Raw genomic sequence first — 12271 nt, forward strand, 5'->3', positions numbered from 1 at the left:
GATGCTTTTAATTAGATGCAGAAAGAAGTGCTTTGCTGAATAAAAAGGTAAGGTACAGCTGTGAAAGAGAAAAGTTGGCTTATTAAGTGTAAGATTTCTCACATATCTGGAATAATATACCTGCTTAAGTTTGAGAGCAATAACTGGTTTGTATCTACGCTACCCACTGAAGGAAGGCCATGCAACCACGTATGTCTCTTGTCTGCACTGAAGCCGTGGAAAAGTCTCAGGCAAACAACTTAGCAGAGAGAAAACTGTTTCATTGCACAATACGGATTACATTTTTCTTTACAAAACACTGCGGCTTGATGGCAGGGTATCAGCACAGAGAAGTTATCTGTACTTGGTGACTAATTCACCTTTGGAAGATACTGCTCCTACAGCTGCTAACAGACTCAGACAGGAGTCCTGCCCCTGAAATCATTTCCCATCAATCTCAATCACTCTGAAAGGCTCAGTCACCAAAGGTTCCCAAGTCAGCTGGCACAAAAATGTCCAGACCCTGCCAATATTTTGTGATCCACTTACTGTAAACACACAGCTAATGAATGTTCAATCCCTTGATGATTTTTTTGGAAAGTGGAGACATGTCTAAGAGTGTTTAGGAGGTATGTACTACTCAAAAAAATTGATTAATATTGTGACACATCTTAAAACAGAGGCACCAATGCCTTCAGCCAAATAAATAATGCTAATCTTGTAAAAAGACATGAGTTATCTCAGAAGCCTCAATGTATTCATTTCATTATCACTGAACATTGCATACTGTGACCCCATAGCTTGGGAAAGGACGGGAACACGACTAATGCAGACGAGAATTGTTAGTTGTTATGGAAACCTTTGCATAATTGTGATGGCGGTTTTGTGTCAGTCTGTGGATTACATATTTCCACCATCAGCAATGGCCATTGCTAATCCATAATATCCACTCAGCAGCATCTGAGACTGTGCAGCTCTTCCAGAAAACAGGATACGCCAGCTCAGGGAGAAATGCTGACCTGCAAGTGAAATGTGATGTACCAAGGCTGCTGCCCACGCCCTCCCTGAGCTAAGCTGGAACTTGGCAATGTGCTACCAACAGCCTACAGGAAGACTTGAATCCTTACTTGCCTTGATGCCCAGAGGGACTGCTCTTCTAAATAGCTGGGCACAAGATAAAAATTGTTGTATAAATGCACTCATGTGCACACAGACATACATACAGTCAAACAGAAAGCTGAAAATGATGTTTTAACAACATTGTGCTGAGAACCACCATCAAAAAAAAGAAAGTATTTGACTCAAGTTTCTTTCCACTACAGACCCCTACAGGCAGATGATGGGATCCTTTGAACCCAGTAAGAATTTGGCAATATGAAGTAACTTGCAGATGCTGGCACAGACACAGCACATCTCCTGTAAGGCTGTATTTACTGACTGCCATTTTAGAAAGCTTCGAGGCATCAAGGAAGTTGAACGCAATCTTCCGGTCCTCTCAGTCCTTCCACAGTGTGTCTTCCTAGCAGGGGAATAGGAAACCGGCCTCTGTATGTGATCATGTTGCCATCTAGTGACCGCAACCTAGAGAATCCTCAAGCCCTGACACTTCTACACAAGCACAATGCTGTGTGTGAAGGAACCGCGTCTTGTATAACTGAGACCTCAAGGGAAGTCTAAGCTGTTGCCAAGATATACACGATTATGTCTCCTAAAGTTGCAAGGCTCACTTAAGCAGAAACAGTAAGTTCCTTGAGTAGGGTGATAAGGCACTGAAAGCTCATAGAGGTTGTAGCTCTTCCAGAATCATTTTTGTGCCACCCTTCAGCTCTAGGGCCAACACGGTGGTTCCCTTTCCTGAATTCACATGGAGAGTTGGCAAAACCGATCACAACAGTTGGTTGTGGCCAGCTGGTCTCTGCCATTCCCGTGAGATTTGCTCAACTTTTCCTGTTAAGCACAAAGAAGGAGAGAACATCCCAGCATAGGTACTGAACAGTGCAAGGCCTCCTCTACTGCTCACTGCACCTGGATTCAAAGGCAGATTTTCTGGGATGGGGGAAAATGCAGTTATTTTATACAGTCCAAAGGAGGTAGGCACCCAGCACCCGTTTTCAAATGGCCAAGATGTGTAGGCAAATAAAACCTGGGAAGTCCACACACAGGCACTTCTGAAATTCAATCCTCACTGCTCTTTAGACATCTTTTGCCAAACCAGGCCCAAAATACTCAATCTCCACCAAAGCTGTTTGAGTGTTTTTCAAATGTATAATCATGGCAGCACATTTCTTGTTTTGCAATTGGAGAAGGCAAACATTTATACATACATTTCATAAACATGTATGTGCTCAGAACATTAACATGCAGATAACTGTACATATCTCTGTGTGCATAAATAACACACAAACATTATTTTTTCCTTATATTCACGTTGCTACAAAGTTAGTTGTAGACAACTGGCCAAAGACATAGAGATGCACTTCTATGTGGCTTTCTGTAGTACGTCTTGTGAGTTTTTCACCCTGTTTAAGCACCAGACATTACCATCTCAAAGTCTCTGTATCCTCAAAATGACTCCTCCCACAATACCAGATTTTGTGGACTTTCTCTTCCGCTTTCCCCTTGTTGAAAGAAGGATGCCTGTTTCTGTCTTAACAGAGTCACATCTGGATCAGTATCATCTTATTGGTTCTGTCCATAAACGTACACACACATACACAGAGTACCAAAGACAGCTCACGTGTTTTCTTCTCTGTATTATCTTTCTTTTGCTTTGGGATTTGAAGAGCCACTGAGTTGTTTCTACTGAAATATAAATAAATTTTAGGCCATATACTCCCTGATCAAATACAGACAATGAAAGGCTAATTTCAGGGTTCTTTTCTCCTTAAACCATTACAGAAGTCTCAGTGTGGTTTCCTGAGAGATATGATATAGACAAGAATTGCTAGCAGATATAATTTACTGGCTCCAATTTATTAGAGATCAAAGAATGGGGAAAATAGGCCTCATCTTTTTTGTTCTTCTTGGGAGTGAAACTTTTATATCACTTAGAAAACCGAAAGGCAAGAGGAAAAGTAACGACACAAGGATATACAATTGCACCATGAAATCATGGTGCACTCATGGAGAAAATCATGATCACACTGAAATACCTATGGGACCTAAGGATTGATTCCAAAAACCTTCATAATAATTAAACACATAAACTAAGTCAGATGCAGATTGCCAAGGACCATTGCCCTTATCCTCAACAGCCATAAATCAATCTTGAGGTAGCCATGCCAGTGTGAAATAGCTGAAGATTTATTTCCTCCACTGTGGTGATGCTCTAAGGTTTGGGGTGGGATAGTTCCAGTGGAATATGGAGGAGAGCATGCAGCTATACACAGCCCTGCCTGGGAAATAAGGGAATCACATTTCTTAAAACCTTTTCCACCAAAATTCACCAGCTGATTAAGCCAACCTCTGTCACTCCTGTGAGGTTGGCTCAGCTTTTCCTGTTAAGCACAAAGAAGAAAAAAACATGAAGTAGAATGAAGGATGGCCATGTGCACGATTGCTGTTTTCGCTCTATTATGTTATATATGATTATCCATGTAGTCAATTGGTTTTTTTTTTCCCCAAAATAACTCACTAGCTGAGACTAGAGACTGAAATTTTGTTCCATTCTCTCCTATGGGAACTTATATTCCTCAGGCAATTCCTTAAAATCAGGGTTTCTTTTCATCTTTAGCGAAGTGCTCCCTTTCCAGAGAGACCACCCAGAAAATAATAGGCAGTTCCACTGTTTCATATTCTTTGAAGAGCAGAATGCTAAGTCCAAGCTCTGTATTCAGCCAGCCACCAAGGAGTTAATGTGTTGAGCAGCTACTTCATGTTCTGCTGCTATGTAAGTACTGATTAGCAGTGGTTGGAATAAAAGACTACAGCTCAAGGAAGGAGGAGCATTCTCAGAAACAGCAGTCTGGCAAGAAGCTGTCAAGGGAATAGATCCAGAACCCCCAAGAAGAATGAGACGGTCTGACTGGGAACAATTAAGGAAAATCATTCCATTCTCTATAAAGGGGAGAAAAGAGCATCTTTCTGAAGTTGTGGAGTCCCTGGAAATCGCCATTAACAAAGGATACAGAATATACTAAAAGACCAATAGACTGGACTATTCATAGTCTCTTTCAGGATAACAGCAAATCCCCTCACAAGGAAACAGTGGAAAGTCTTTGCCAGTATTATCTCCCTATCAAATGTGCTAATGATGCCAACAGTGCTGCTAGAGCAGGTTTCACCCCACTGCAGACCAGACAGCTACTGGCTCCTTGTTTTGGGGGTCACTGAAAAGGGGGCACAATGGTTGTCTATCATCACCTAGATATGCAAAATTTCAAACAGAAAAGCACAGCTAGTGACCATTCTCTCCACTCAACCATTATTCTGCCCAGAAGCTCCACTATGTTGCTAAAGAAAGCTATTCCAAAAGGTAAGAGTCCATCCCTGAGCCCATTTGTTCTTTGATTACTTTATTGACAGTGCTACTAATTAGCAATGAATACAGAGAGATGTATGATAGAACTGGCTGATCGACTGACATTATCAGCTCTTTTTTTGCAGACATGTGAACAACCCCCAGTATCACCTAGGAAGATTTTACTGATTCTTACCCAATTCTAGCTTGGAGAGCAGACAGCAGCAGTCATCTTGGAGAAAGACAGAGGATGCTAGAGTTCAAGAATAATCTGTTCTCTGGCCTTGTATTGGGACTTCACCTTGATTCCATCAGGTTTTATATCTTTTTCAAAAAACGCACTTAGGATAAACTATTATGAAAATGGTTATCTTAATTAGGCAGACTAAGAGGAGTTCTCTCTGTCTCTTGCTGAGTTTTGATCCCAGTATAATCCAGCGGCAATTTTTGCAGACTGATTCCACATTATGTGAAGATCCATTCCCATGGTGCAGCCGTGATCCCTTCTAGGGATCAGCAGTTTTGAAGTTTTTCTGTCACTGTGAGCATGCCTCTGTGGCCATCTCTGCTCCTTTCCTTCTTCTATGGAATCTCAGAGGACAAGGGCATGTTCCTGACTAGATCTATGTCACAGGATGACAGTCACAATACAAAAGCAGCCCCCCTGTAAATCAGTTTATTAAAACTATTAAATGATCAGCATGGAGTGGATCTTCTTGAAGATCAGAGAACCAGCTGGGCCACCTCACCAGCTGGAGTGAGAGCAGGTTTCAGATGAGGGTAATCAGCACTCTCTCTCAGAAAACAGGAGCGAATAGGGGACTGAGTCATGAAAGTGTGACAGAGACATATGAAAGGAGGGTATGATGTGCAGGGACTCACAAGATACGAGTCCCTTTGCTACTGCAGAGGATGTGCCAGAAAGTTATATTCCACATATGATGGAACAAGGAGAAAATTCCTGCCATCATTCCTACATTATTGCTTATTTGGGGAACTTTAACACGTGCCATCTCCTTGATCCTTCTAAGGCAAATGAATCTGTTCATGCTGCTTTGACTGAAAGTGAGTTAGATTTCTTCAGGCAGTTAGAAACCTTTCTTTTTCATAGTTAGCATGGTCATTGTTTGGATTTGAGAACAAGAAGATAACAACCTGGGACAAAGTTAATGTTTTGTAGTTGTTTTCTGGGAGCTAAGGTATTTTCTGAGTGCTCTGCCCACAGGTGTGAGACAGCAAGGAAGGGTGCATGGGTGGAGCAGACCTTGATGGACATCCAGACTGATGAGTAACAATATTCCATGCCATGAGTGTCATGCCTCATGTTTAAGGAGAATCAAGTTTTCTGGCTATGGAGATAGAGGTCCATTCCAGTTCCGTTTGTGAGCTCTTTGAGTTCAGCCTTTCGTCATCCTGCCATTCTGCAGAGGCCTCTGAGCCTTTCTGCCTTTTTCTCTCTCCGGGATTGGCTATTTGGGACCAGGGTGCTGCTTCCTGGGACTGCCTGATCAGCACAGAGTTCGTGAGGAATTGCACTGAGTATCTTCTATCTTATATTCTATTTTCCATTTTATATATACTAGTAGTAGTAGTGTATTAGTATTATTTTGTTAAACTGTGTTTATCTCAAGTCACAGGTTTCTTCCTTCCCTTTCAATTCTCTCCCCTACTTGGGGGGTGGGGGAAGTGAACGAGCAGCTATTATGTTTGTGATTGCTGTTATAGCTCAGGTTAAATCGTGACACTGTTCTACGGCAGTGACTTCCTTCTGGTACTCAGGGACTAGACTAGCTGAATGTACTGTATGACCTCAGCACTTTCATCAAGTACTTTCGTGACTATATCCCTCTTTTGGGGACAAAAACAGGAGTAAAGTTCGCGACTTGCATCCTGTCAGTCAACATGTATTCTCAGATTCCCCTGAATGTAACGTGCCTTGGGTAAAGCAAAAAATTCTCAGCCCTGCTGTGGAAAAGCCAGGCAAACTCACGGCCTGTCTTTTCAGAGCTGTCACAGAATCACATAATGGTTGAGGTTGGAAGGGATCTGTGGAAGTCATCTTGTCCAATCCCTGCACAAATAGAGTCACCTGGAGCAGGCTGCCCAGGACCATCAGCCTTAGAATCATAGAATCATTTCAGTTGGAAGAGACCCTCAAGATCATCAAGTCCAATCATAACCTAACTCTGGCACTAAACCATGTCCCTAAGAGCCTCGTCTACACGCCTTTTAAACACCTCCAGGGATGGTGACTCCACCACTTCCCTGGGCAGCCTGTTCCAGTGCTTGACAACCCTCCCCGTGAATAAATTCTTCCTAATATCCAATCTGAACATTCCTGGTGCAACTTGAGGCCACTTCCTCTGATTCTATCACTTGCTACTTGGAAGAAGAGATCAACCCCCTCCATGCTACAACCTCCTTTCAGGTAGTTGTAGACAGCGATAAGCTCTCCCCTCAGCCTCCTGTCTTCCAGGCTGAACAGCCTTGCTCCTGTTGTTTTTAGTGGGAAGTACTGGTGCTTACAACGCCTGTGCACAACAGATCTCCTTCCTCAGGCATGCATTTTGTTGTATACCAATATATAGATGAGGAAAGCAAGTGATAATATTTCACAGGAATTAGTGCTATTTGGAATGGAGATGGATTCTGACACAAAGAATTTGGAAAGCAGCTATTTCCACATACACAAACAATTTAAAATATTTATGTGCAGGATTAATTCATAGCCTGTAAAACTCTGATTGCAATCTTATATCAGAATGAGACATCTGCTTACTTTTCCATCTTAGTAAACCCAAAATAAATAGAATAGCAAAACAGCACATACCGCCCCCTCCCCTGAAAGAAAATATATGTTGCTATCTCCACAGTGAAACAAACTAACAAAAAATATTTGCAAATTAATTAATTTATTGCAATTATTAAAGAACCAATTGGAAACATTTGTTTAAAAATAAGGCTTTTTAGGCTGTGAAATAATTCAGTAATGAGAAATCCTATTATTCTATTTGAAAGGTCTTGAAGTGCTTTGTAAGTGACTTTACAGTGGGAAAGCCAATGCCTTACAAGGTTTTATCCAAGGTCCTTTCAACACTCAGTAGCGAAAAGAGGAAAATAAACAAGGTTTCCTAATCCCCGGTCCACTGTCAGCTTCCCTTAGCCTTACCTCTGTCACGAGGAGGACTGGAACAGCAGTTGATAAGTCATGTTTACTCATGAGCCTTCACATCGTGGTTTTGTCCAAATCCACATGGAGACCTGGTGGGATGTAACAACACTGGAGGACACTCTGCCACAAATCATTCTTCCTTATGCAACTAAAGACACTGAGATGTAACACAGACCTGCTTCTGCATGAAGAAAAGCTAGTGCAATTTCATACTACATTTGAGTGAAATGACCTCATGTAGGAAATGCTGGGGAAAGGCTTTAAAGATCTTACTCCCAGCCGAGTAACTTCAGAGAGCTGTTTCTCCCTCCCTAACAGGAGTCTCATTGCAGTCACCCATTTCTTCACAGAAAGGGTTGTCAGGCATTGGAACAGGCTGCCCAGGGAAGTGGTTGAGTCACCATCCCTGAAAGGGTTTAAAAGACAGGTAGATGAGGCTCTTAGGCACATGGGTTAGTGCCAGAGTGAGGTTATGGTTAGAATCGATTATCTTAAGGGCCTCTTCCAACCAAAATGATTCTACGATTAATTTGCCACCTCTTTCTCGTCTTCCACTGCACCACAGGTGAAACAAGAACACATAAGAGCTCCCACTCCTGAGGCTGCAATTCTGCCCACCTGTGATGCTGTGCCAGCCCCAGCCAGATTCCCACTCCCTTCCCTTTACAGACACAGCCATCTTCAGAAACTTTAAACTATGCAGCAGGCCCAGCACAATGCATGGTGACATGTTTGGATAATAGGAAACATTTTTTCGCAGAAAGGGTTGTCAGGCATCGGAACAGGCTGCCCAGGAAAGTGGTGGAGTCACCATCCCTGGAGGGGTTTAAAAGACATGTAGATGAGGCTCTTAGGGACATGGATTAGTGCTGGAGTTGGGTTAAGGTTGGAATAGATTATCTTAAGGGTCTCCTACAACCAAAATGATTCTGTGATTCCATGTGCCAGCTATCCAGGCCTCTCCCTCAGGCGGGAGCAGTGAGGCCCAGACACCCTCCAGGTAAGGACAGCCCGCCTGAGGAAATCACCTCCCCCAGCAGCTCAGAATTACCTCTTTGAGCAGAGCAGTGCAGCGACCCACCGCAGAAAACCCTTCAAGCAGAGGCAGGGGGGGTGGCATGATGGACAACGACGGGAGTCGGGGTGACAGACACCTCCACACACACACTTGGCCGCTCAGGGGGGCCCGGCGCGCCCATCGCCACAAGATGTCGCCCGCCCCTCAGGCAGGGCCGGAGAGGCCGGGACCCCGCGGGGCCGGACCCGCCACCGCTCCGGCGGGAAGGCAGGGGAGGCAGCGGCGGAGAGGCGGTGGCAGCGGCGGGGTGGTGGCTCACTGGAGCTGCCCGTGACCCGCCGGCCTCGACCTGACGGCGGCTGCGGCGCCTACTTGGCGCGGAAAGGCGCCGCCGGGCGACCGGCCGCCATGTGGCGGAGCCGCTCGGGGGCCGCCCCGCCGCGCGCTTGCAAGGTCGGCGGGAGGCGGCTTTGGGGGCCGGCCGGCTGCCCGCTGCCCCCCCAGGGCCGCTGCTTCTTCCCTGGCATCTCCCCCGCGCAGACCCGAGGCCTCAGTAACGCTCTGCGGAAAAGGGAGAGTTTAGGCACTTGGTTTGGAGACCGAAAGGGCCTCCTGGGTGCTGGCTGCCTCCCCTCCGCGGGTCCTCCGTATGGGCAGCCGTATGAGGGACGGCTGAGCTCAGTGGGTTTGTTCAGGGAGGAGGCTGAGGGGAGACCTCATTGTGGCTACAGCTTCCTCACAAGGGAAGGAGGAGGGCCAGGTCCTGAGCTTTTCTCTCTGGCAACCAACCACACAACCTGAGGGAATGTCAGGAAGATGTGCCAGGAGAGGTTCAGGTTGGACATTAGGAAAAGGTTCTTCACCCAGAGGGTGCTGGAGCACTGGGACAGGCTCCCCAGGGAGGTGTCACAGCCCCAAGCCTGACAGTGTTCAAGAAGAGACCGGACAACACCCTCAGACACACGGTGTGAACTGTGGGGTTGTCCTGTGCAGGGACAGGACTTGGACTCAATGATCCTTGTGGGTCCTTCCAACTCAGGACATCCTTTGATTCCTGCAGAGCTCTGGCTTCCTCTAGCACTCAGGGCATGGGAGGCTCCTGTTCTGGGAGGCTGTTCAGGGCCTCGCTCCTCTGCTTTACAACACTTCCTTTCCATGGCCAGTTCATGCTGCTCTGCTCCTGTGACACCACTGGACGTTAGTCCAACTTATTTTTCACTGTGTCTTCTGAGCAGTGAAAAAAAACCAAATCCAGCAGGATGCCTGCTATCTCCTGTTGCTAGGAACATGCAGCAACATCCTATGGTGACTCAGTGTTGAGGTAAAGGTACCATCTTTAATAAATCCCCCCATCTGGACCTAGCATTCTTCCAAAAATTACTAAATGCAACGACTTGATCCTAAAGCATGTCTCTTGCAAGGCTCAGCAGCCTCCACACCTGCTCAATTGACTCCTGGAAGGCAGTTACACATTAGGACTGAGAGACCTGGCTGGGATGCAAACAGCTGCTCAGCTGGAAGAGGAATCTACCTCCCACTTAATTGCCAGCTCCTGCCTGCTAGAGGTTTACCACCTTCCTGACTCTGTACATGTCACACCTTATTTAAGTTCTTCCTAATTCACTTCAGGCACAATCAGGCTGGCTCAAGCAGTCTGAATTGGCAGGCTGAGCTCAGCCACCAGATTTTCCTTGAAGCCTGTGGCTGATGGTAGACCAACAACTCCATCAAACTGACAGCAGTATTGTCTTTCCATAGGTCCAGCCAGATGGAGAAGAGAATGAGTGTCCTTCTGTTTCCCAAGCTGAATGACCCTTTCAAATGTATTAATTATAGCACCAGCAGAATCACAGAATGGTTGCGATTGGAAGGGATCTCTGGAGATCATCCAGTCCAACCCACCTGCTAAAGCAGGTTCACCAGAGCAGATCACACAGGAATGTGTCCAGGCAGGTTTGAATATCTCCAGAGAAGGAGACTCCACAGCCTCTCTGGGCAGCCTGTTCCAGAGCTTGGTCACCGTCACAGTAAAGAAGTTTCTCCTCCTATTCAGAGGGAAGTTCCTATGTTTCAGTCTGGGCCTGTTGCCCCTCATCCTGTTGTTGGGCAACACTGAAAAGAATCTGGTCCCATTCTCTTGACACCCACCCTTGAGATATTTATAAGCCTAAATAAGGTCTCCTCTCAGCCTGCTCTTCTCCAGGCTGAACAGACCCAGCTCTCTCAGTCTTTCCTCATAAGAAAGGCGTCGTTTTGCTAAACCAACCTTTCACTAAAGATGTTTTGGTGATCCTGGAAGAGGCCTCCTGCCCCTGCCGTACATAACATCTAGATCCAGCCCAGACCACATGCGTTACTACTCCAGTTCTGAGTCCCAGAGGCTCACACACATGTGATGACAAGTGTGGGGGAGATGGGAAGAAAGGTCACCCACAGCAGCCTCTGAGCAATCCAGTAACGATGGTGTGTACGCAAATGACGTAGGAAGGTTCAGAACAGGAATCTGCTCTCAGAAAATATTTGCCCTCTGTGACACAAGGAGTCCTGCTGATGTCAATGAAACAGGAGTGGCAAGTCCTGGTCCTCAGGAAGGACTCAGATTTCCCCTTTTTTAAATATATTCACAGGGTTATTATGAACATCTGGAAAACAATTTTTTCCTTAACGATTGACAAGATTTTGACCATTTCCTTTCAGACAGCTGGCTTAGAGTAGTCAGACACAGACCCTAGGGTTTAGATTCACTCTTTTTTTCATATGTAGCTTCTTCCACACAAGAACCACACAAAGTTTCTGCTTACGCATACTTGTATTCGCCAGCAAATGTAACTGCTGGGGGAGAAGTTTTCCCTAAGACTGCATTTAAATCCAAGAATACCCCTTCCTTTTCAAGACCATGCTCATTATTACAAGACAGATGCAACAGTATTAGTTTTGTACAACTCAATGTTTGTTTAGTACCTCTGGAAATGAAGATTTAACAATCCTATTCAGGAAGTTAGAAAAGTAACATAGCAATTCAATGCACAACAAGGAGATAATTAAACCTGGTGCACAGGAGAATCCTTTCTAATTGACTCCCTGGATCAGATTTTGCTGGCAACTGTTGGAAGTGAAGATTAAAAGAGTTTAACAGCTTCCATTTTCAAAAAGTGGTTTTTGAGAGGGGAATATCATGCTCCATTAAGAATGTCATTGGAGCTGCCATGAATTATGTTCTAAAAAAGACAAACTTCATCACTATCTTTGTTTTTATTGGTTCTGTAGATTCAAGTGCATTCTAGGGGAGGCTATTTTTTGTTACCATGGTAAAAATGATTTTAAGTGTATATGATTAGCATTGCTCCCTCTGTTTGCTCATAATCTTTTCTACTCCTCCACTTTCTCCTTTCAAATATATAAGCGTCAAGACTTTTTTTCCTTCTTCCTTTCAGTCACATAGATAAAAGAAAAACAACCTCTCAAACATATCCAGTGATGACACCTGTTTATTGTCTGGATAAAAACCAGCTCTCTTTGTGTAATTAAGTATTCAAGACAAATCCAAAAATTTTAATAGCTAGGAGTTAAACTCTCTTTTTTTAGCCTGGCTTCCTAATGAAATGAGGCTTATGTGATCCTGCTGTCTGTTTTCCTCTCCTTT

The 12271-nt window shown here is 44.8% G+C and overlaps 1 long non-coding RNA gene across 1 annotated transcript in view; it reads right to left on the reverse strand.

The window, feature by feature from the left end:
• The window catches only part of LOC139827500 (uncharacterized), a 326600-nt gene that overhangs the window by 284267 nt on the left and 30062 nt on the right, over nucleotides 1-12271 (reverse strand). The window contains exon 3 of the long non-coding RNA XR_011738121.1: nucleotides 7608-7699. This is a non-coding gene — a long non-coding RNA (uncharacterized lncRNA). The remainder of the gene's footprint in view (nucleotides 1-7607; nucleotides 7700-12271) is intronic.

The sequence above is a fragment of the Patagioenas fasciata genome, chromosome 3, assembly GCF_037038585.1.
Source record: "Patagioenas fasciata isolate bPatFas1 chromosome 3, bPatFas1.hap1, whole genome shotgun sequence".
Classification (NCBI taxonomy): domain Eukaryota; kingdom Metazoa; phylum Chordata; class Aves; order Columbiformes; family Columbidae; genus Patagioenas; species Patagioenas fasciata.